At 47.6% G+C, this 23968-nt stretch overlaps 1 pseudogene across 1 annotated transcript; it reads left to right on the forward strand.

Moving 5' to 3' along the window:
• The first annotated feature begins 1183 nt into the window (after positions 1 to 1183).
• Positions 1184 to 23968, forward strand: LOC308513927 (thiol S-methyltransferase TMT1A-like; annotated as a pseudogene). The gene is made up of 3 exons: positions 1184 to 1208; positions 1374 to 1878; positions 23853 to 23968. The product of its transcript is annotated as a thiol S-methyltransferase TMT1A-like (transcript).

Here is a 23968-nt window from a genome sequence, read left to right on the forward strand (position 1 = left end):
GGCTCTCTCCACCTGTGTCCTGGACACCAGCCTCTCTGGGCTCCTCAGAAGCAGCGTTCCATTCCGCTGATTGGTCACCACTTTCTAGTCCTCTGTCACCCTGTCTTGCTCCTCTCCCTCTGGCCGCCTTCTCATTTGCCTGCATGCACTTCATTGGAGCTGTGGGAGTACAAACCAGTCATCAGCAGGCTGAGGTTTCAATGGGGTGAGGACATGGAAACATGGAGTGCCAACTACAATTTCTCATAAAGTTTGACAGTAAAGGAAAATGAGATGAGAAGTTAACTTGAATGGAAAGCAAGCTAAAGGAAAAAGTTATTGTAGCTTAAATAGATTTGAGCATGTGGCTTGGCAGTGGAAAGGGGGCTAGACCAGCTGTGGGCAAACTATGGCCCTCGGGCAGGATCCGGCCCATTCGGCTGTTCTATCCGGCCCGCGGAGCCGAAAGAGCAGAGGGTCCTCTTGCTCTCCCCTCCGCTCCTTCACCAGCAGCAGTGTTATCATGGCAACGTCGGGGAACACGGCCGCAGCTCCTTCTTCTGAGTCCAGTTTAAGAACCCATTGTGGCCCTCGAGTCAAAAAGTTTGCCCACCCCTGGACTAGACCCTAGGGAGAGATGTTAAATATGAGGGGGGAGCTAACTTATGGGGCAGGGAGGCGGGTTGGAGGGTGAGTTTAAGAGTCCAGGTGAGGCCAGCTTGTTGCAGAGGAGAAAGGCCTCTACGTTGATGGCAAGAAGGAACCAAGGATGGGCAAGGCTATTCAAAGGTGGGCAAGAAGGCTAGTTAGCCAGAGAAGGTTCTACAGACTCCATTAGAATGGCTGTTTCTCATAGATAAAGACATGTTGTGGGGCGGCTCTGACCTATCCCTACACCCTGCATGCAGGATAGTGACTCTCCCTAACAGATCAGCCATCCCCGGGACACCCTGCAGCACCCGGATGAAGGTGTGGACTCTGATTCTACTTAGACTGCTGCTTCCCCGCTGCACAATCTTGTAGCTAACCTCTGTGGGACTCAGTTTCTCCTTCTGTAAAACGGGGAATTAATAGCGTCTATCCCATGGGTTCTTTTAAGTATTGAAGAAGATAATGTTATAAAATATACTTGGAGGCTCAGTAAATGGGAGCTGTTTCTGGTGTTGACGTTATTGCTGTGGCAGGTGACTGCTGGAGCATGCTCATGGCGTCCTGTCTTCTCCTTGCTCGTAAGAGCCCAAGGAGACTGGGAGTCGAGCTCTCACTTCCCCCAGCTCATCCCTCACCTGATGACTGCACTCCTAGGAGGTCTACAGAATCGTGCATTACCACCCGCATCCCTCTCCCAGTCCCCCATCCCTGTGTTCTGGGCTCTATTTCCTGCACACTGGCAGTCCTCCCCCACCTTCTCTTTCTGGCCGTCCGCATCCTGGCATTCCCCATGTACCTGCTGAACTTTCTGGGCTTGTGGAACGGGATATGCAAACAAATACTTCCCCTACTTCTGGGTGAGGTTCATCTCAACGTACCACAAGCAGATGGCGAGCGGGAAGCGGGAGCTCTTCAGCAGCCTGCAGGAGCACGGGAGCACGTCGGGGGAGCTCTGCCTGCTGGAGCTGGGCTGTGGCACCGGGGCCAACTTCAGGTTCTATCCGCCCGGATGCAGGGTGGCCTGTGTTGACCCCAACCCCAACTTTGAGAAGATCTTGATCAAGAGCATCGCTGAGAACCGACACGTGCAGTTTGAGCGCTTCGTGGTGGCCGCCGGGGAGAACACGCACCCAGTGGCCGATGGCTCCGTGGACGCGGCGGTCTGCACCCTGGTCCTGTGCTCCGTGGAGAACCAGGAGCGCATCCTCCAGGAGGTGCGCAGGGTGCTGAGGGGTGGGGGGAAGGGAGGTAGGAGGGACCCATCTTCACTGTGTGTTAAGCTAGATATTTGTAGGCTTCCACTAAGGGTCACCTCAGACAAGTTACTTCATTCATTTATTTATTCATTATCCATAAAATAAGCATTTAGGGAATGTTGATTAAGAGCAGGATCACAGTATTTCTGTGGTGAGAAGTCAGCTTCAGAGAGGTTAGATGACTTGCACAAAAGCATGTAGCCCAGTGGTTCTCAACCTGTGGGTCGCGACCCCTTTGGGGGTCGAACGACCCTTTCACAGGGGTCACCTAAGACCATCGGAAAACACATATATAATTACATATTGTTTTTGTGATTAACCACTATGCTTTAATTATGTTCAATTTGTAACAATGAAAATACATCCTGCATATCAGATATTTACATTACGATTCATAACAGTAGCAAAATTACAGATATGAAGTAGCAACGAAAATAATTTTATGGTTGGGGGTCACCACCACATGAGGAACTGTATTAAGGATCGCGGCATTAGGAAGGTTGCGAACCACTGATGTAGCCCATACAAATGGCAGGGACAAAACTAAAATGAGGTGCCTTAACTCCTAGGTTAAGAAGATAGGCCATGCCACTGCGCTGGTGGCTTCTAGGCCCATCACAGAGTCCAATTTTCTAAAGTTGAGAACAGTGCAATCCCCCATAGGGCATGTCAGAACACCTCTTCTCAGTAAATGGGAACTTGTAAGTACACAGATAGACATCTTTATTTATGGCATAATTCTTTAGCTTTTACTTTGAACATAAAAGTCGTGTCAGAAGTTAGCCACATACTTTTCTCTTTTCTCCAGCCCTTTTCTCCAGTAATAATCATTACTCATTATTGGGAGGAGGGGGGCGGGCGGAGGGTGTGTGCAGGGAAAGAAAGGAGTTTCTCCAAAGACATTGCAAATGGCATCACCTCTGCATCTTTGAATAGTGTTGAGTTTTCAGTGTTTCTTACTTTATTGTCTATAATTATAAGGCAATGAATCAATGAATCCTAATTGTTTAAAAGAATTCAAAAATTAGAGAAGAACAAAGAAGGGGAAAAAAATGAAAGTTCTCCCTTCACTTCTCTAAATCCCACCTTCCTTACCTGACCCCATAGGTCTCTACTATTATGGGTATCCTTCCAGTTTTTTTCTGTTTTAAATTAAATGTTTCCCTTCCTGGTATTTGGAAGTTTTTCTATCCATCTCAAGTTCACTAACATTACTAAATTTAAAACTCAATAGAGGAAGTGAAAAGTAGAATAAATACTGCTGGATGATAGAGATATTGAAATTCATATTTCTGTTTATAATTAAATTCATATTCTATTTCTATTTGATAATTCGCTATCAACATACCAAAATTATATAGTTATATGACCCCCTTTAACTCAGCACAATCCTATAGCACTTTTTATTTCCTCATGCTCATCACCTCTTTCCTTTCAATCACATCATCCTCTCCATCCCATATCCTAGTTTGATTTAAATAATCTGTAATTTTAATTTCAACCTATTACTAAGGATTTTCCCCCTTGCCTTCTATTTCAAAAATCCTTTCTAATGTAGAACATAGTGTAAAAATTAGTTTATCATCATCCATTTATTTACTATAAATTTTACTAGATCTATTGTTCTCCACTGTTTCATATGCTCTTTGTCTTCCCCTATCTTGAGATGTGTGGTTTTTTTTCAAATTTAATTTTTATTTATCTAAAACTAACTCTTGAATAGTTTACTGAAAAATGGTACATAGATCCTTAGAGATCTGAAAACTTCTGTCTTCTACTCTTACACTTAATAACATTTTGGCCAAGATTCTTGGATCTGAGTTCTTTCCCCTAGAAGCTGTTGGGATCATTTAAGATCATAGGGCTTTCCACATTGCAAATGAGACCTCCAGTGCCAGTCTGATTCTCTTTCCCTTTCAGATAAACTGTTTTTGTTGTTGATTGTTTTATGTCTGGAAGTTTTTAGGATTTTTACTTTCTTTTTTTTTTTTTGAAGTTCTGAAATTTCACCAAGAGATGACTAGGTGTGTATCTTGTTTTTATTATTAATCTTGCTAGGCATTTGAAGAACCCTTTTTATGTTAATGCTCAAGTCTTTCTTAGCTCAGAAAAGTTTTCTTCTATTGTTTCTTTCTTTATTGGTTCTCCTCTATTTGTTCTTTTCTCCTGCCTTCTGAAACAAATATTATTCAGATATAAGATCTCCTAGCTTTAGCATCCTCTTATCTTCTCACTCATAGTTTCCATTTCTTTGTAATTTGTTCCATGTTGCAAGATAGTTTCTCCATCTGATCTCCTGAATGACTTTCTCTATCATCCAGTAGTATTTATTCTACTTTTCACTTCCTCTATTGAGTTTTAAATTCAGTACTTTTTAATTGCCAAAACCTCTTTTCTTATTCCAAGACTAAGGGCCCAGTGCACAAATTCATGCACCTTGAAAGGAACTGTGGGCACCAAGGCTGTGGTGGGCACTCGGCCCATCCTCCACGCCCCCGCCGAGTCCCTCCTGCCATGGGCCCTGGTCCCCTGTCTGCAAGCAGCCCCACTCACAGACGGCACCAGCCCCTGCTCGCACCCACTAACAGTGCAGAGCAACTGGGGCCAGCACCAGCAGTGGCTCCAGTGCTGGCTGTGGGTGAGAGTGGGGCCATCGCCAGCAGTGGGTGTGAGAGGTGGCTGCTGGGACCCGATCACCACTCAGGAGCAGGGGGAGGTGGAGAAGCCCTGAGGGGCGATTGAGGCTGGCAGCCACCGCTCGCACCCACTGATGGCACTGAGCAGTCGGTGCTGGGCCCCGGCAGCATATGCGAATGCCTGGGGGGGAATCACAGCAAGCAGGAGCAAAGAATTTTCAGTAACCACCAGAGGCTCACCCCATGACAGCGACCGGTGCCCCCACTTAGTCTGGCGCCCCCACTCACCTGCTCCACCATTCCACTGCAGCCGATGCCTGCCATGTTCTGGCGCTGTCTCCTGCTGCCGACGCCTGCCATGTTCTGCGCGCACGCCCTGGTGGTCAGCGCACATCATAGCAACTGGTTGTTTGGTTGTTCAGTTGTTCCATCATTCAGTCTACTTGCGTATTAGGGTTTTATATATATATAGATCATTCCTTAGCAATAAATTATTGAATCACCATAGAAGTATTTTTGTTGTACATTATTTTTAGTTTCTATCTCATTTGTTCCATTAAATTTTCCTCAGTAAGAGGCACTTGTTCTGATTGTTCAAATTGGTGTTCTCCCTTCAGGCTGGCAGCAAATCGGCTGGCATGCAGGACTTTTGTCTGAAGAATGGGGAGAGCTTTGGGCTCTTTGGCTGCTCCAGATATGAACCCACCTCAGGCAAACAGGATGGGTTCCCTGTAGGGCAGCTACTGTCAGTAAGTTTAGGGAACTTCTCTCCAGATCTCACAGAGGTCCAAGGCTGAGTCCTTTCCTTGTCCTGAGGGAGTGGCTCTCCTCCCGCAGTGTCCCAGGGAGCCTTGACTTTCCTGGGCAAACAAGCTTTCCCCAGGCGTTTGATCCCAGGTTTCTAAGAACTCAAAGCCTTTGATGTGCCTGCTCTGGGCTCCAGCAGACACCAGACTTTCACATCTACCCTCACTAGCTGATCAGCTGTTTATCCTATTGGTTGAGCATATCAACAGAACAAAGGGGGAAGGAGTCAGCCTTCTCCACTTCAGCCACCATTTTCACAATGGTCCCCAAATATAGATGGATGGATGGATAGATAGATAGATAGATAGATGATAGATAGATAGATAGATACACAGATAGATTTTTATCAGTTATTCATACACATAGTTTAAAGAGACAAACCACAAGCTTATGATGAAAAATAGCAGCTCTCAGGCATACACGATTTCTACTCCCAAAAGGCTGTCATTCAAGTTTTAAACTTTTATTTTTTAAATGTATACACATATCTCTAAGTGGTATATTTATACTACTCTTTCTTGTCTTTTCAGGTTTAGGTGTTAATATTAACTTCCCACTCTGGAAAGTGATAATTTACCTCTTTCACAACCACTCCACAGCCACCGCATTTCTCATCTCCCTTCTTCCTGATAGAACTATGTCTTTAATTGGTATTCACAACTGAGCCATGCAATATACTTCACTCATTCTTTGAACCATGCAATATACTTTCTTACTTTTGGTTTTTCCAGAGTTAATAATGATCTGTATCATTATCACATATATGGATATGGATATGAATATAGATATAGATATAGATATAGATATATAGATATAGATATAGATATAGATATAGATATAGATATAGATATAGATATAGATATAGATATAGATATAGATATAGATATAGATATAGATGATATAGGTATAGATCCCTAAATCATCCCAGACCCTCCTTCACTTGCCTAAACCTCTCACTGTGGTCAAACATGTCAAATATTTCTATCAGTTTCATCACCTGGGCCGTTTTTCCAGGCTCTCTCCCAGGTTCCCACCTGGACTGGGTGCTCTCTAGATCTGCTGCAGTGCTTTCATCTTGGGATCTCCCTTTACCTCTTCCAAGGAACCCCCTTCTTTTCTCCTTTGCACTGTACTCCCTGTTTCCTGCATTCTATCTCTTCCTCTTTCTTAGTTTACTAGTTTTGGTAGAGCATAGCCTGCAGCAGCCTTCTGAGAAAGGTGATACAAATATATTGAGAAAATGCATGTCTGAATAGTCTTTATTCTCAAAACAATTGATAGTTTGCACAGCTGTAGAATTCTGAGGTGGAAAATGGTTCCCCTCTAAATTTTCAAGGTATGCACTGTCTTCTATCTGCCAATATTAGTGCTGAGAAGCCTGAGTCCATTCTGACTTTAGATCCTTTATATGAAACCTTTTTTCTCCTCTCTAGAAGTTCATGTAATCTTCTCTATTCCCAGTGGAATGAATTAATGGTATCTGTTGGGGATTTAGTGTGCCATTTCCAAGTACAAATTCATGTCCTTCAAGTCTGGAAATTTTTCTGGAATTATTTCTTTGAAATATCTTCTCTTTGAAAATATTAATAAAAGGGAGGGTTTTTTTTCTTTTAATAGTTTAATCTCTCTAGTTAGTCTTTGCTTCCTCCAGATTCTTTTGTTGTTGTTGTCTGAGCTCCAGCTTTCATGTTGGAAGTTCTTGGCTAACTACTCACATTTCCAGAGGTAACACTAAAACTGGGTTGGGAGTTCATGAGCATAGATGAGGCATGTCAATGCTGGACTCACTGTAGCATGAGACAGCTGAACTGTTTGTTCACCTGACGAAATCCCATTGTCAGCCTTTTGGGTCTTTTCTTTGCAGCTGGGTCTATCTCTGGATCCTACAACTCCATTGATCTATATGTTTATCCTTTACCAATATTACACACTTTTGATTACTGTAGCTTTATGTTAAGTCTTGGGATTTGGTAGCATAGTCCTCCAATATTAAGCTCTGGTGAGGCGAGTCTAGAGTAGTCTTTACTCTGGACTAATTTAGCCCGTTCACTAGGGCATCACCCTTCTGGGATCTCTGCTGAATTCCCCAGGTGCTCACTGGGGACTCCCCTCTCTCATTGGTAGTAACTTGAATGAGCTCTGAAAATTGTTCAGCTTACAACTCCCGGTCATTCTTTCCCCAGCGTCACTCTACCCACCCGAGGCTCATTATTCAACAATGTGCTCAGGAGAACCCGTGCAGGTTGCTGAAGCTCTCTGTGGCTCCCGTCTTTCTCATAGCTGGCTTAATAGTCAACTTTCTTAGGTCTAAGTCAGTGTGTTAAAAATCCACAGTTCTCTTTCCGCATGTCTCCTTTACTACTCACACAGAATGCTCACTTCTGACATTTCCGGGATTTCTCCACCAGGCAATTCTGTGACACCAGCTAGGCATCCTATACTTGAACTCAATTCTGACACTGTCTACCTGGATATAACCTCAGATCCCACAGGTTAAGGGCTCAGTCCCCCACTCCACTGGGAGTCCAAGCTGTCACCTGTGCTTCTGAGCAGTTATTCATAAATCTGAGGTCCCCACAACCCCCTCCTTGGGTTCTATTAATTTGCTAGAGCAACTCATAGAATTCAGGAAACACGGTTATCAGTTTATCAAAGGATATGATAAAGGATACAGATGAACAGCCAGATGAAGAGATACATACGGTGAGGTTGGGAAGGTCCCCAGTGCAGGAGCTTCTGTCCCTGTGGAGTTGGGGTACATCACCCTCCCACTGTGGATGTGTTCACCAACCTGGAAGCTCTCTGAACCCCATACTATTGGGATTTTATGGAGGCTTCGTCACAGTGGTATGATCAATTATTAAGTCCATTTCCAGCCCCTCTCTCCTCTCTTGAGGTTGAAGGGTGGGGCTAAAAATTTCAAGTTTCTAATCATGACTTGGTCTTTCTGGTAACCAGCCCCTATTCTTGAACACAGCCAAAGTTGCCTCAATAGAACAAAAGATGATTCTAGTGCTCTTATCACTTAGGAATTTACAAGGGTTTTTAGGGGCCCTGTGTCAGACACGGGGGCAAAGACAAATATTAGGACAAGAAATGTTCCTAGCACTCTTACCACTTAGGAATTTACAAGGGTTTTTAAGAGCCCCGTGCCCGGAGCGAAGGGCAGAGACCGATATATGTGTTTTCTATTATTTCACAGTTAGATATAATTTGTCCCACTTTCTAGCTTCAGAAGCATTCTGCAGTCATCTCCCTTGCTGTTTTCCTTGTCTTAGGCTTAGTCAGCTCTTCTATAACATATGCATTCCTGAAAATCACCATACTATGCAACAAAACCACAAGGCTTATGGGGGGGGATGGGGTTAGGGACACAACACTCAAAACTTCATTAGTGACACATTAAAAAAGATAGGAACCTAATAAAAACAGTAGCACAGTTTTACACATATTACATGGTTAAGAAATACATAACAAAAATGTCTAAACACTGTTGTACTCCTGGAACTAATATAATATTGTATGTCAACTGTAATTGAGATTTTTTTAAAATCATTTTTGTATAAATTTTATTGATTTTTTACAGAGAGGAAGGGAGAGGGATAGAGAGTTAGAAACATCAATGCGAGAGAAACATCCATCAGCTGCCTCCTGCACACGTCCCACTGGGGATGTGCCCGCAACCAAGGTACATGCCCTTGACCGGAATCAAACCTGGGACCTTTCAGTCTGCAGGCCGACGCTCTATCCACTGAGCCAAACCGGTTAGGGGGATTTTTTTTTTTTAATTTTTAAAAAAGGAAAGAAATACATAATGACTGCAGTAAATAAGGCATTTTACTTGGGGGGGAAAAAAGACTTAAAGTTTGCTTGTGGACATGGGCATTAGAAGGATTGTAACTTGTGAGTTATTGTGACCTGGTGGAAAGGGAGGGTTACCTGAGAGTCCACAAAAAGTTGTAACGCCGGATGTGGCTGGGTGTGGGTAATGAACTGAGGCCGCTGGGGATGTTTGAGTTGTGTGTTTTGTATATCCCTACGTGGCTCAGTCAGAAGGGGTGCAGTTTTCTGCGTTCACCCGTGTTCTGACCCTGACAGGTGCTCACTAATGCTTGTTGCATAGAGTTGAAATGAAAGTTGTTCTGTGGCCCTTTAATGCCTCAAACGGACAAAATATTTATGTGGATTTATGAAGACCGACTATTTTGAACGGATTCCCATCTCCAGGAGATCCCTTGACTTCCTGGAACATGCAGCTGCCAGGCATCTAGCTGGAATTTCTCCAGTCAACAAGTCCTCAGCCCAGCTAGACACTTCCTACTCAACACCTGGCAAGAGGGAGCCAGAACGCTCTGGGAAAGGCTGCATTCTCTCAGCCAGCTCTGCAGCTCCCACGGGCCCGCTGGCCAGGTTCCAATAAGGACACAATAGTCTCACCAGGTATTTGAACAGAGAGGATTCAATGTAAAGAATTGTGAACTAGGCATAGAGTTGTTAACTGGGACGTTGAAAGAGTAAAAAGAAAACCCTGGGATATCACGGGACGGGCGGAAGCAGCTGCCATAACTAGGGCTGAGGGAACAAAGGGAAGAGGTTGGAACTGTTAACACTTGGACACTGAGAGGACGGGATCTGGCGCACAGACCTCTGAGGAGGGAGCTGGGGCTGGCTGGCGCGCGGGAGGACCTCGGATTAGAAGGGCCCAGTGAAGCTGATACTCCTAGTGTTGGGAAAACTGCCAAATGGATTCAGCTGCTGCTACAGGAAGGCTCTGTTGGCAGGGAGAAGACCCATTGCCAGGCAGAGCTCACCAGGACAGCAAGCAGAAAGGAAACCCACGGAGAGCAAAGGCCTTGCAGGCTCCCTCTGGCACCCCCGATTGGCAGATCCTAACAGAACCAGTTGGCAAAGCCAACTCCACACCACAAAGCAGAATATGTAAGTGAGGGTTTGGCGCTAAGACACAACTGTCACACCCAACACCTGGGAACCCCATCTACCCCACATTACATCTTTCCTGAGCTGACTGAGCCAACCCATTGTCTTGGCATTTGCCCCCACATCACCCCCCGCGTTTCAATCAAGGCCTCACTGGCACAGCCCTTAAAACAGTCACCTTGGTGTTGGATTTCTGAAGACTTATACAATAAAAATAACTTTGTATCTTCCATTCCTGCCATCATTCCTGGTATACAGCAGGTAACCCTTAAGTGTTTCTTGAATAAGACAGAACTTATATTCAAATATATGCTAATTAAATCAAAATACTTTTTGTATCAGTTATTTTTAAAATAATACTATGTCAACGCTGTTTGAGTGTAGTACTCAAATTAAGTCAACCCTTGCCCTGGCTGGGTGGATCAGTTGGTTGGATCGTCATCCTGTACACCAAAAGGTTGTGGGTTCAATTCCTGGTCAGGGCACATACCTCAGTTGCAGGTTCCATCCCCAGTCAGGCCCATATGAGAGGCAATGGATCCATGTTTCTCCTACATCAATGTCTCTCTCCCTCTCTCTCAAAATCAATAAAAAGATACTCTTGGGTGAGAATTAAAAAATAAAACCAAATTAGGCCAACCCTTTGGAAAACAATTCATGGAAAAACATATCCATGAAGATGTTCACCATGCATTCTTTATAGAGCGAGAGGAAGCAGCCCACATAGCCTACAGCAGGGGCATAGTTGAAATAGTGCCAATAAGTTATGAAACATTCTGTTCTTGGCTTTAGAGTCAGAAAATCACTGACAGCATTTCAAAATCCCTGAGCAGACCTTGATTTCTACATGCCATTCTCCACTACGAGAAACTAAGTTTCCTGAGAGAAATAGTTAATTCCAGGGCTGGGACAGAGAAATCACATGATGAGACAGAGCATCTCGTTCCAGAAAGTTAGGAAGTGCTTAAAGAGTGGAGAGAATGTATCAAACACAGAAGCTAGCTTGAAAGGACTCCCAGGGCCAATGCGCCTGCATTTAAAATCAGAGTTATGGAGACAGTGCTGTATTGTGGGAGACTGGTTATACTTATCTTCAGGGAGGTCAGATAGTGAGCCAGACTTTGGAGTCAGAGATACTTGGGTCCCAGCACTAGCTCTACCACTTACCAGAAGTGCCATTTTGGATAGCTTCCCTGAGCTTCCATTTCTTTAGCTCTAATGTCAGGAAAATACCTACTTTGCAATATTATGTTAAGGTTTAAATGAGAAAGAGAAAACAACCTATACAGAGCTGGGCACATACGAGGTATTTCATAAGCAGTGAATGTGTTTATTGTTTCCTCAAGCAAATGGGCAGGTTGGAAAGGTGTAGCAACTTTACAGCTCTAATTATATTTCAAAGAAAACAGATGCACTGGGGAGAGGGGACTAAAAGGAGATGCACTAAAACGCTAAACAAAGGCTGTATTCAAATGGTAAAATTATGGATAACTTTTCCCTTCCTGTGTTTTGAAATATAATTCACATAGTCTGGTATTTCAATAATAGCAAAGCATATATCATTTTTTAAGGGCAAGTTTTGAGCAAAACCTTCCCAAGATCAGAAAATTATTTATTGGTCATTAAAATGTCCAAAATGTTACCTGCCTACCTGCCTGCCTTCCTCCCTGCATAATTCAGTCCCAAATATATTATAGGGCCAAGGAAAGTAGGCACCCAAGTCTGGGCACAGTGTGCATGCAGTGGGGTGACTTGTCCATCACAGAAGAGGACATCTGAGCTGGGGCAGTGGCTACAGGGGAGGTTGGTTTTACACACAGAAATGATGGAAGGGGAACTAGAATGAACTGTGTGGTATGGAATTGGTATTGAAGGTAAGTGTGAACTCACGGTCTTCAAGATAGGCAGACAGAGAGATAAAATACACATGTTTAAATTGTGTGTGTATAGATTACACATATACATATACACATGATGTATATCCCCTCTTTCCACATCCATATAGATTAGATGTCTTAGATTCTAGAAAATTTCATGTTTACTCAATAAATATATTATATATTTCCACTAAAATCTCATTTTCTTCATGTTGTCCTCCACCTGAGCAGGTTTTAGAATCACTGGTCTAGAATCTTAAAGCTTAAAGGCAACATTCTGTTCCTGGCTTACCAGTCGGAAAAATCACTGACATTTCAAAAGCTATGCACATACCTAGTGCTGAGATCTTGGTTTCTAAATACCATTCTCCACTTAAAGGAACGAAGTTGCCTTGGAGAAATGACTAATTCCATGGCAGGGGCAGAGAAATCACAAGATGAGTGAGTCATGACCCTCTTGTTCAGAAAAGTCAGGAAGTCTTAAAGAATGGAGGGAATGTATCAAATTCATTAGCCAGCTTGAAGGGACTCCCACAGGCCAAAGTTGGGACAATCTGAGCATCAAAATAAATCCTATATAATAAAAGCCTAATATGCAAATTGTCTCCTCCAGTGGTCATTCGACCATGAGTTCAAACAGGAGACCAGGAGTTCAACTGCTCACTATGACATTCACTGACCACCAGGGGGCAGCACAGAACATGGCGGGCATCAGCAACACTGTGCTGGCAGCAGGTGGCAGTAGAGGTGCTGCCGGCCTGATGGGCCCTGATGAGAGCAGGACTGTAGCAAGATGGTGGAGCAGGTAAGCGGGTGGCGCCAGGCCAAGGCGGGTGTGAGCGGGGGCCTGATTGCCCCGCCAACTGCCCCACAGATGGTAACCAGCAGCAGCAGTGGGGGCCAGGCCCCAATCAATTGCCCCACAGGCGGGATAGTGGAGTAGGTGAGGGGGTGGTGCCAGGCCAAGGCAGGGCTGCAGGGGTGTGAGCTGGGGCCCAATCCATGCAGACCACCCTGAGGAACCCAACCTGTGCACGAATTCATGCACCGGGCCTCTAGTAATGAATAAAATAGAAGGAATCTCTGAGTCTATATAATCCTATATAATAAAGAGCTAATATGCAAATGGTTGTCATGCCCTTGTGCCCTTTCGCCCTCATACTCTCGTGCCCTAGTGCCAGGGCCAGGGCACATGAGGCTGGGCCACGGGACCTGAGGCTGCACTCCCTGCCTTGCAGGGCTTGACGGGGGTGGGGCTGGCTGGGTCTGAGTCTTGCACAATTTTGAGGTGCATGCAGGTGGGCGGAGACTTGACACTGGGTCCCACGGCGCACCCCAGACTCTAACAGGAGGGAGATTTTCATATACATTTCATATACATTTTACTAATTTTCTTTCATCTCTGACACTTCTATTATAAAGAAAGAGCAAATAGCAATATTAAAATATTTCCTCTAATTAATTCCCTTTTAATGTGCACAAATTTTGTGCACTGGGCCACTAGTATAATATGAATAAATAAATCTGTCTATATAAAAGCCTAAGCAACTAACGGCCAGTCACTATGACACACACTGGCCACTAGGGGGCAAACATTCAACGCAGGAACTGCTCCCTGGTGGTCAGTGCGTTCCCACAGCCAACCTCCTGCAGCTGGCCAACCTCCCCCAGTCGCTCCCCCTGGCCAGCAGGCCCCAATTGGCCTTGATCCAGACTGGGCAAGACGGCGCAAATGGGCCTCAATCACTGGCCAGGCCGAGGGACCCCACCCATGCACGATTTCATTTACCAGGCCTCTAGTGAATAAATAAATGTGAAGATGATAAAGGGGGGGGGGGGGGTTCCCATACAGAAGATACCAAGTAATAAATGTAGAGGTAATAATGTATTTGGCAACCATAGCAATAATTAAGTCAAGATACATCAGTGAGGATAGAACTAGTGGAGAAAATTTGATGGAGATCCAGATATTTCCATGGTCTCAAAGTATCTCTCCACAAAACGCGTTTTCATTACAAAGAGGAAAAAAGTAACTCACGGGGGAGAAACCTGGCAGACATCATCTCAAGTCACCAAAGTTACATCACCAGTGATGGAAGAAATTGAAATTGTGCCCTACCTGGCAGGATACACTAGGAAGAGCACAGCACCGCTTCCGTGGTCTTCCTGCCAGAAATGTACAACCTGAATCTAATCATGAGGAAACATCAGATAAACTCAAAGTGAGGGGCATACTGTAAGACAACTGGCTTATCGTCCTCAAAAGTGTCCAGGTCACAAAACTGAGGCACGGTTACAGACTAAAGGAGTCTAAGAAGACACGACCACCAAAGGCGATAGATAGCACAGGATTCTGAACCGATGCTCTGGCTGTGAAGGGCATTATTGAGACAAACGGCAAAACTCGAATGGGGTCTGAGGGTTAGATGGCAGTCACATGTCAATGTGAATCTGATTTTGATGACTGTAATGGGGTTGAGAGAGAATGTGTCCTTGTTTGTAGGGAATACACATTAAAGTACGGGGGTGGGGGACAGCAAATGGTTCCCCCAAAAGTTCTTTGTACTCTTGTTGCCACTTTTCCATAAGTTAAAAACGATTCAAGAGAAAATAAAGTCCAAGAGGTTTATTTCAGCTGTGGCCAAAGCTCTGACTCTTTATCTCACTGAAAATAAAGGCTGCTGCCAGTTTGGTCAGCCAAACCTGTTCGTCCTGACAGTCAGGGACAGACTGCCAGGTGTGGGCTGGGCAAACAGCTCTGTCCAGGGGATCAGAGGCCAGGCCGGAGGGCTGGAGTGCAGGCTGAGGGCCATGGCTTCCACCTCAGCACTGAGCACTTAGGAGGAGTTGAAAGCTTGCGGCCCCTGAGGCTAGGGCAGGAGGAAAAGCAATCCAGGACTCTTCCCACACCCCAGGAGCCCCAGGAGAACCAGGAGAGGGCTGCCCTGGAAGCCAGGGTCCCAGGGGCGGGTCCCTGAGGACTTATGAGGTTTGGTTTCCTTCCCTCCCGGCCAAGCTGCTGCTTCATATTCTGCATATTTTAACAGGTTTCATGTTTTCCCTGAGAGTTCTGCAAATTTCAAGCATGGAAAGGAATCAATGTTTGTTGACACCTATGTCCTCTGCGCAGCTGTGAGCTGCTACAAGGCAAGAGCCATGCGGCGGACCTCGTGTCACAGTCTCACCCTCTCCTCCCAGTGCCTAATAAGGGCTGGTCGCAGCAGGTGACTTCTGTGTGTGTCTGACTTTTCTGCATGTCTGGGCAGCAAAGATAATCCCCCATCACCACACCATTTCCCTCCACTTGCCTACCTGCAAAGGCCCACTGAGGCACCTCTTCCTAAATCACATCGCCCATATGAATATCCAGAATGGTGTGCTTAGTTATCTGTCCTAAGAAGCCAATAAGTTCCTGGCTTCCGAGAAGACAAGGCTCCTAGAAATAAGAAGTCAGGCTTTGGAGATACGTGTGCTGTGGCTAAAATTTTGACCATTGCAAGGCACAGAGACCCTCATCCCCACTTTGGCCCACCCCAGGCATGAGTGCTGTCCATTGTGCTGAGCAGTCACAATTTACAGCAATGGGAAAGGACAGACCCCTGCCCAGAGTCAGGGAGAGTTCAGAGTAAGCATTTCCATGTCTCAGATGTTCACCAAAGCCTGGAAAAGCTCATCTGAGTCCTCACTGGAGACCCCTGGGATCTAGATGAATGAGAGGTTCTCAGGAACCAGACAGGTACCTGGGCCTGGCAAGCTGGCTTCAGGGGCTCGAATGAAGAAGAAGGAGTCCCCAAGTTGGGCCCACGCCCAGGGCTAGAGGTCCTGCCCCAGCAGCAGCAGCAGCAGCAGCAAGGCCTTCTAGATCATCCCTGGGCCCTTTCAGGCTATTCTATCTGAAAAGCATCTCGATATCACAGAGCCTGTGTCAACAACGCTGCACCCCACAGGCCTGGGGGTGCTCAGTTCCACATCGGAGGCTCCCCTTCCCACCTCCTGAGATCCAGCTACTGGAACAGGGTAGCGTGATACGGTGGCAACCAGGCATGTGTCTGCTCTTACCTGGGCCCAGCATCTGACCCCAGTGTGAACACCCCCCATCCTGACCTGGGTCTGACTCATGCTTCTAGAATGGACCCTGAGGATCCCTGCTGCCCTGCAGTAGCTGACTCACAGCTGGTCCAGGGGTAGCTGCAGAAAGGGCTCCAAGCATCCCTCAGGGAGGAGTTACCTGTGGTTCGGAGAACTCAGCACGTGTATCAGGCACGCCGCCACATTTCATTGGTATCATGACCCTGTGAGGGATTTCTGCTCTTTTCTAGAAAGAAGGAACAGGAAGTTCAGAGAGAATCATGCAGAGGTGAATTCAAGGGCCAATCCCCCAGCACTAAGCACAGCACCACTTACTCTCAGGGAACCCCCTGGGCCAGACAGCACCGCTCTGGGGAACCGGCCTTTGTTCGCTTATTCCTCCAGGCAGCATTTATCGAGGGCTTCCTGCACTCTGCTTAGTGCCTGCTTAGTCCTGGAGGGAAGCCTGCAGGAAGCCCACTCAGCTCTCCTGAAGGAGCCAGGCTTAGCTGGGAAAGGGGGCACCCAGGCCCACCAAGGCAGAGACAGCTGCTCCACTGCCTCTGGTATATGGCCTCGGTGGCTGGGGAGGGGTCTGTGGCTGGACAGGGGCATCCGTTGGGCAGTGTGCCCCTGCACCCAGCAGGTGCTTCAGGGCAAGAGGTGTGCATGCTCGCCACTGGCCTCAGCCTCCGGTGGGTGGGCAGGTGAGGGAGGCAGCCTCCTCCCGTTGCTGTGGCTTCAGGTGTCTGGCTGATGTCAGACCTGAGGAATGCATGGCACTCACTGTGTCTGGGGCCCAACTGGGGGCTGAGGCATTTCTTTAAAAGCTTATAAATCACCAACTACTTCCACTTTCAGCCCCGCCCCACCCCTGGCCTAGAAGGACTCCGTCTCCACACGTACACAAAAACAGCTTCCCCCAGGCCCTCTGTGCTACTCGCATGTGACCATGGCATTGCAGATCCAAATGGTCACCCTCCTGGGGGTCTCCTACCCCCCACACTACAGTGAAAACATGTGTACACATGAGCCTGTCACGGCAGGGAGAGCGCCATGCACACACTCACAGCCCTTCACCCCTTCGCAAACACAGCCAGCTGTCTTCATGCTATTCCTTGCTCACTGGTGTCCCCAGGTACAGATAAGCTGCTACTTAGCAGAGCCCTCAGGCTCCTCCCGGTACCCCCAGAAGCATGTGCCTTTCCACTATCACATGCGCTCTCATGTGTACACACTCACAGGTGCACAAAGGATTTACACACAGGCAAAAGCCTGCAGAGCCCACATGCCATTCACACACTCGTGTGTGCACTCTACATCCACACAGTCACAGACATGGATACCGGCAGGATGTACATACTCAAATCACACACCCACACCAGACACTCACATGTGCACATGCATGACATACTATGCCCTAGTGTCCACACACCATTCACACACTCATGCAACTAGGTGGGACCTGCAGGGTGCCTGGGCTGAGAAGATGAGCAGGGAGGCAGGGGCTGACAGGAAGCTGCAATCCCCAGCCTCACCTCCAGGGGCCGCTGCCCAGCCCGCAGTCCCAACCTGGGCTCTGAAGGGCAGTCCTTGGGCACAGTCTTCCCACCACCTGAGGCAGTAGGTGGCACCATGAGGCCTCCGGCTGGGCCCCTGCCAGTCTTCAGGAAGAGACTCCCTGCAGTGGATGGGATGACCTGCTCCAAGAGGGGAGAATGGGCAGCTCTGAGTGGGGGCCAGTGAGTGAAAGCGAACCAGAGGGAAGATAAGGAGGTACTGGGGGGAGAACAGAGGGGATGGGAAGGAATGGGGGGAAGGAGAAGAAAGAAATGGGTGGAGATGGAAAAGATAGTGCCAGAGATGGAAGGGAAACTTTAGAGAGAAGAAGGATGGGAGGGAGTGAGAGAGAGGAGGCAGAAGAGCAGGGGAGAGAGGATGCACGGAGGCAGTATGAACCCCAGTAAGCACCTTTTCCAGTCACAGGAACCCATAGGGGTGGGCAGGGGCGTGAGGGGGAAACCCTTTCCCTCTGTCTCCTGGGCTGTCTGAACCACCCGCTGAGGGATGTCCTCGACCTCAGCACCCTGGCCAGCCCCAACCTGACACCTACCTGACACCCACATGAGGACAGTTTCCAACAAGACGCAGGTGGCAGGTGCCGGGAGCAGGAGGCGGCCACTGGGGCCTGAGCATCTCTCTTCCCGCTCACTCAGCTCCTGGGCCTACTGTCCCTGTCCAGGGCTCTGTGGAATTGGAAGACGGGCTGTGGAAGGCAAAGATGTAGAGACTCTCAGAGCTTGGTGAGTCCAGGGTTCTCACCCCTTTGTGCCTAAGCCATCACCCACCTTCCCTTCCTTCCAGCCCTGGGGCCTGGTCCCATTCTCACAGCACTGGGACAGGATTGGATGGTAAGCCTGGTGAGCTGAAATGTTCTAAGAGCAGGTTACAGAGATGAGGGGACCTTGGGCCCGGGACCTTGTCCAACGGCTCTTCACCCTGGATACACTCCCCAAATCCCGGCCCTCCAGCCCCTCCCAGAGCCATCCCAGAGCTTGGTCATCATGCCCGCAGCCCCCTCGAGCCATTCTGTGGCCAGTGGGGGCCTGTTGGGCCATAGGCTCTGCCTCTCCTGGTTTCCGTGTCCCAGACCTCAGGCCCGGATGGGGAAACGGTGAGTGTCCCTTAACGGATCACTGAGGGCCTGTCCTGTGGAGCTGACCAGACTTTGAGGCCTAAAGGGAGGAGTTGGCGGAGCCAAGGCCACAGTCAAGCCCCTGGCCTGCTCTTCCTTCAGCACCGCCCTCTGCCTCGCCTCCCCCTGCAGCCGAGCGCTGACTCAGGCCTGCCCTGTATCCCACCTACACACCCACCGGGTCTCCAAACTGCCTCCCAGCGGAGTCCCAGCCCTCTCACCCGGCAGGACCCCTTCTCTTGCAGCTCCAGAATCACACACCCACTCCTCAATCAACCCCCTCCCCTTCCCCAGAGGCATGCCAGCCCCCTCATCACGGAGTCAGACACGTCCTTCTTCATCCCCACAGCACTGCAGCCCCTGCATCTGACCGCGTCTCTCCGCTGCTCAAAACCCTTCAGTGGTCCCACCGCCCCGGAGACAGTGCACACTCCTCACTGTGGCATTCAAGACCCCTGTGTACTCTTCTGGCCTCATCTCCGCCCAACACTCCCCAAACCGCCCACCCAGTGTCTGCTCCCCAGCACACAACTCTTTCAGGTCCTTCAGGTCCCCATACGGGGCCGAGCGCAGCCCTCAGAGCTCCCATCATTCCCGGTGCGCCCCCCTCAAGCCCTCCAAATGCCTGTCTGAACCCCCTCCATGCAGGCAGGACCAGTCAATCTTTGCCAATTGATTACCCTCAGCCCCTGACAACTGCTGAGCTCCTAGTAGGTGTTTTATAAACATCATCTAATAATTATTAGATTCTAACTCCTTTTTTAACCCTCCCCAGAGTATATGTTTTATTTTCATTGATTTTTTAGAAAGGGGTGGGGGGAGAGAGAGAGAAACATCGATTTGAGAGAAATATCCATCAGTTGCCTCCCATACATATCCCAACTGGGAATTGAACCCACAGCCTTTTGGTTATGGGATGATACTCCAACCAACTCAGGCACCTGACCAGAATTAGACTCTAACTCTTTCATTGATAGGGTGTCTGGCTCCCTCTCCACCAGTGCTGGCCAAGGAGACCCTCAGTGGGTGGCTGGAGCTCGGCTCCCCCTCAGCCCTCATTCTCTTGCTCCTTCCCTGCCCCTCTTCACGGGGTTCACAAGCAGCAGCAGGGTCACCACAGCACCTGAGGCCCCAAGACTATCCCTGGGAGAGTTGGCTTGACAGCCCAGCTAGAAGAGTGGGGGCACTCTTTGTTGACACAGAGCTCCCTGCATGCCTAATCCCCTCGGACAACGTAAGGCCAATGGTCAGTCAAGAAGGCCTGGCCACCCTAACCAGTTTGGCTCATGGATAGAGCGTCGGCCTGTGGACTGAAAGGTCCCAGGTTTGATTCCGGTCAAGGACAAGTACCTTGGTTGCAGGCAAATCACCAGTAGGGGGTGTGCGGGAGGCAGCTGATCGATGTTTCTCTCTCATTGATGTTTCTAACTTTCTATCCCTCTCCCTTCCTCTCTGTAAAAATCAATAAAAAAAAAAGAGAGAAATTGTAGTAAATTCAGTAAAGATAAAATAGAGAAAAACATTTAGAATTAAAACGTTATTAGTTTATGATTCATGCAAGCCAAAATATCTGATAGAAAAGTGAAAGGGGATGGGGGAAGATCACACTAAATTGGGACTGAAGATAAGTGCTGTTATCAGAAAATAAAAGTCCAAGAAAAGTAATTTCTGCATTTGGCCAGAAAATGAAGATGATAAATAGATGAGGGTGAAACTCTGATAGAAAAAAAGAATGAAAAGTTAAATTAAAGTATTCCATGATGAAATTTAGACTCATACAGTGTAGATTCTTACTTGATGGGGGAAAAAGCGATGTTTTAGTTGTAGCTCAGTTGATCAATATTTGAAATACAGCGGTTTCACTCTCCGATGTGTGAAGGAACTTATGTTTAGTCAAATTTTACATACTGCAAACTAATACCAACAGATATAAAAGTATGGCGTGTTTTGTTTTGCATCTTGAAACAACCCAAAATTTGTAGGCAATATACTTTCCATTATAAGTTTGTTTAAAATATCTCATTATGGAAGAGTCAAATATTTATAAATATTTGATTATAGTAGACTGAACCCCAAGATACCCATCATCCATCTTTATCACTAACAAATTCTTGTTTTATATCTACTCATCTTGCTGCCTTCTGAAGCGAATCTGAGACATCACCACATCTTTAAGAATTGCAGAGTCCTCTCTTAAAGATAAGGACTCTTTGAAAACATAACCACAGTTGTATTATAACCACATTACTAGTAAAAATAATGTAATAGTTAAATCAACTATCTAGTCAATGTTCAAATATCTCTAAAAATTTCAGTTTGTTCAAATCAAGACTCAAGAAATATCCATGCATTGCAATTTTTTGACACTTTAACTCAATAAATTTGTCCTTTTCTCTTTTTTATAAGAAACCAGGTTCTTCATCCTGTAGAAACTTTCCACATTCTGTATTTTATTCATTGATCCTCCATTTTGTTATTTAATCCATTCTTCTCCCCCCATTCTATATAATAAAAGGCTAATGTGCAAATCGACCAAACAGCGGAATGACCGGTCGCTATGGTGCACACTGACCATCAGGGGAAGGCAAAAAAAGAAGAAGAAGAAGAAGAAGAAGAAGAAGAAGAAGAAGAAGAAGAAGGCCTGGACCTCCCCCCGGCGGCCCCCCCCCCCCCCCCGCATCCCCTCCTCACCCGCACCACCACCACCACCACTCCCACCGCCTGCCTGCAGGTCTCTGGAGCTTCTGAAGAGCCACCCAGCTACCCAAAGCATGACATTACTCTCTTCTCAACAGCTTTCCCAACTCCTTCACTTCCTGGCACAGCTAGAGCAGGGGAATGAGGCATGTGGGCCCTGCCCTTGGAAAGTGAGGAATGAGCCTGTCACTCAGGGCCCAGACAAACCCAGGGACAGAGTCAGGCCAAGAGGCAGGCAGGTGGATGTTCCTGGATGATAGGAGTGACCCGGTAATAATGGCTACCCCTCATTAAGCACTTACTAAGTACAAGACTCCAAGCTAAGCTATTTATAGACGCTTTCTCAGCTCATCCTTCCCATAAGTCCATGGGGGTAGATATCATCTTTATTTTACAAATTGAAAAAGGAAGCTCAGAGAGCTGTAGCAAGTGTGCGGCATCACACTGCTAACCAGTGATGGAGCTGAAATGCAAGTCCCGATCTGCCGGCTCCAGAATCCATACCCTTCCCACCCCATTTCCTGACCACTCCAAACTCTGGGTGAGGGCTTATTACTTGCATTCTAAAAATGCCTTGAGGGATCCCCATTGCCAATAGCATAACCTCTCCCATCTGAGGCCCCCCCACCATCTGGCCCCTGCCTGCCTTTTAGCTGTCACCCCCATCCACACCACCACGCCTCAAATTTCAATCTCACCACTTTCCAAGTCGAGCCCTCTGTTCACTCAGTCTCAAATGACGGCCCCATTTTACAGATGAGAAACACAGAGGATTAAAAATGCTAAGTAGGTAGCCCAAGGTCATGCAGCAATTGAGCCTGGTTAGAACCCAGGTCATTAGAGCATCAAGTAATAAAGCATTAATTTGTGTTACAGACAATTAGGGAATGGGAATTAGCAGAACATGCTGTTAATGGCACAGAAGAAGGTAGAGGAGAGGAATCAGGTAGGTTCTGGAGTGGAGGAGGGCCGGGCTAGCCTTGAGGAATAGCAAGGCCTGGATTGGTGAACTTGAGAGAGGGAAGCATGAGAAAAGTACAGAAACAAGAGAAAAAAGTGAGGGAGAGAGAGGCTTGTCAATATGTTACGATGGAAAGGGCTGTGGAACAAGGGTCAAGAGACTCACAGTGTCCCCAAAATATTGAGTGATCTTGGTCAAGGCCTCTCCTCTCAGTGGGGCGCCTTGTCTGTAAATGAAAGGTCTGAGCCTTGATGGTCTTGGGAGTTCCCTACAGCACTGACATCCCAGGATTCCGTATGTGTTGCCACCGCATCTGGAAACACGGGATCTGACCCCAGACCCACTGACATGGGCAGTGGCTTGCACGCCCAGATCGGACAGGAGCCAGCAGTCAGCGTGGCACCTGACAGGTCACACCCAAGGGCTGGCCCCGGTTACATGCCAGGAGTCACCACGCATCCCTCGTCTCCACGCATTCTTGCTATAAGCATGCGGCGACTTGCTACAGTGGGTCCAGTCCTGCAGAAGCTGGGACACAGGGGTGAATGAGTCAAGTGGGGAGTGTGGGCTCACAGACAAGGAATGGCATATGCCCACCACTAGCTAAAATCCTAGACCCAGTTCATCCTCAGAAACGGGGAAGGGAATGGGGGTCCTTGGATTAATGGCAGAGGAAATTTCCTATGAGTAAAAGTGGGGATATCAGGACTAGATAAGTGGTCTGTCTGCCAAATTAGAGGACATTTGGGAAATAAGAAGGGTCCTCCAATCAAGACGGCATTGCACCCACACAGAGAGTACCTTCCAGACCATCAGTAAGGTAGCCCGTGGGTGCCTATGGTACAACAACACAGGTGCAGCCGAAGAGCTCAGAGCCAGCTGGGGGCAGAAAGTGCATCTTGAGAGCCTGGACACACATAGGTGTGCACCTGCACACACACACACACACACCTGCACGAAGACCCCCAAATGAGGTGGTTCGCCTCCCCACCTCCAGACTGAGCCCTTCAACCACTCTCCCTCTCGAGGAACATGCCCTTCCTGTGACCACGACACACAGCGGAAGTCGCAGGTCTTGCTGCCTCGCCTTGCTGCTCGCATTGCCGTTCTGATGTGCTTGCTTCCTTCCTGACTCAGGATGTGTCAAACAGAAGCAAGCCCACCCACCCTGCGTGACGGACTCCCACCCCCGGAACAGGAACTCACCCCTTATCGTTTCTGCCTGTTTAACCTCCAACTCTTGCCCTCAAGCACCCGATCTTATTCACCCCTGAACCCTAAATGAAGGTGTGAGGAAGCACCCCAGGGGCCCAACCTCCCTGGACTTGAAGATTGATGCCAAGCTGGAGGCTCAGTTGCAGGTACCAGCTTCCCTGCTTACTGGCTGCCAAGACTTCGCCTGA

This window comes from Myotis nattereri (assembly GCF_964212035.1).
Source record: "Myotis nattereri genome assembly, chromosome: 2".
NCBI lineage: Eukaryota > Metazoa > Chordata > Mammalia > Chiroptera > Vespertilionidae > Myotis > Myotis nattereri.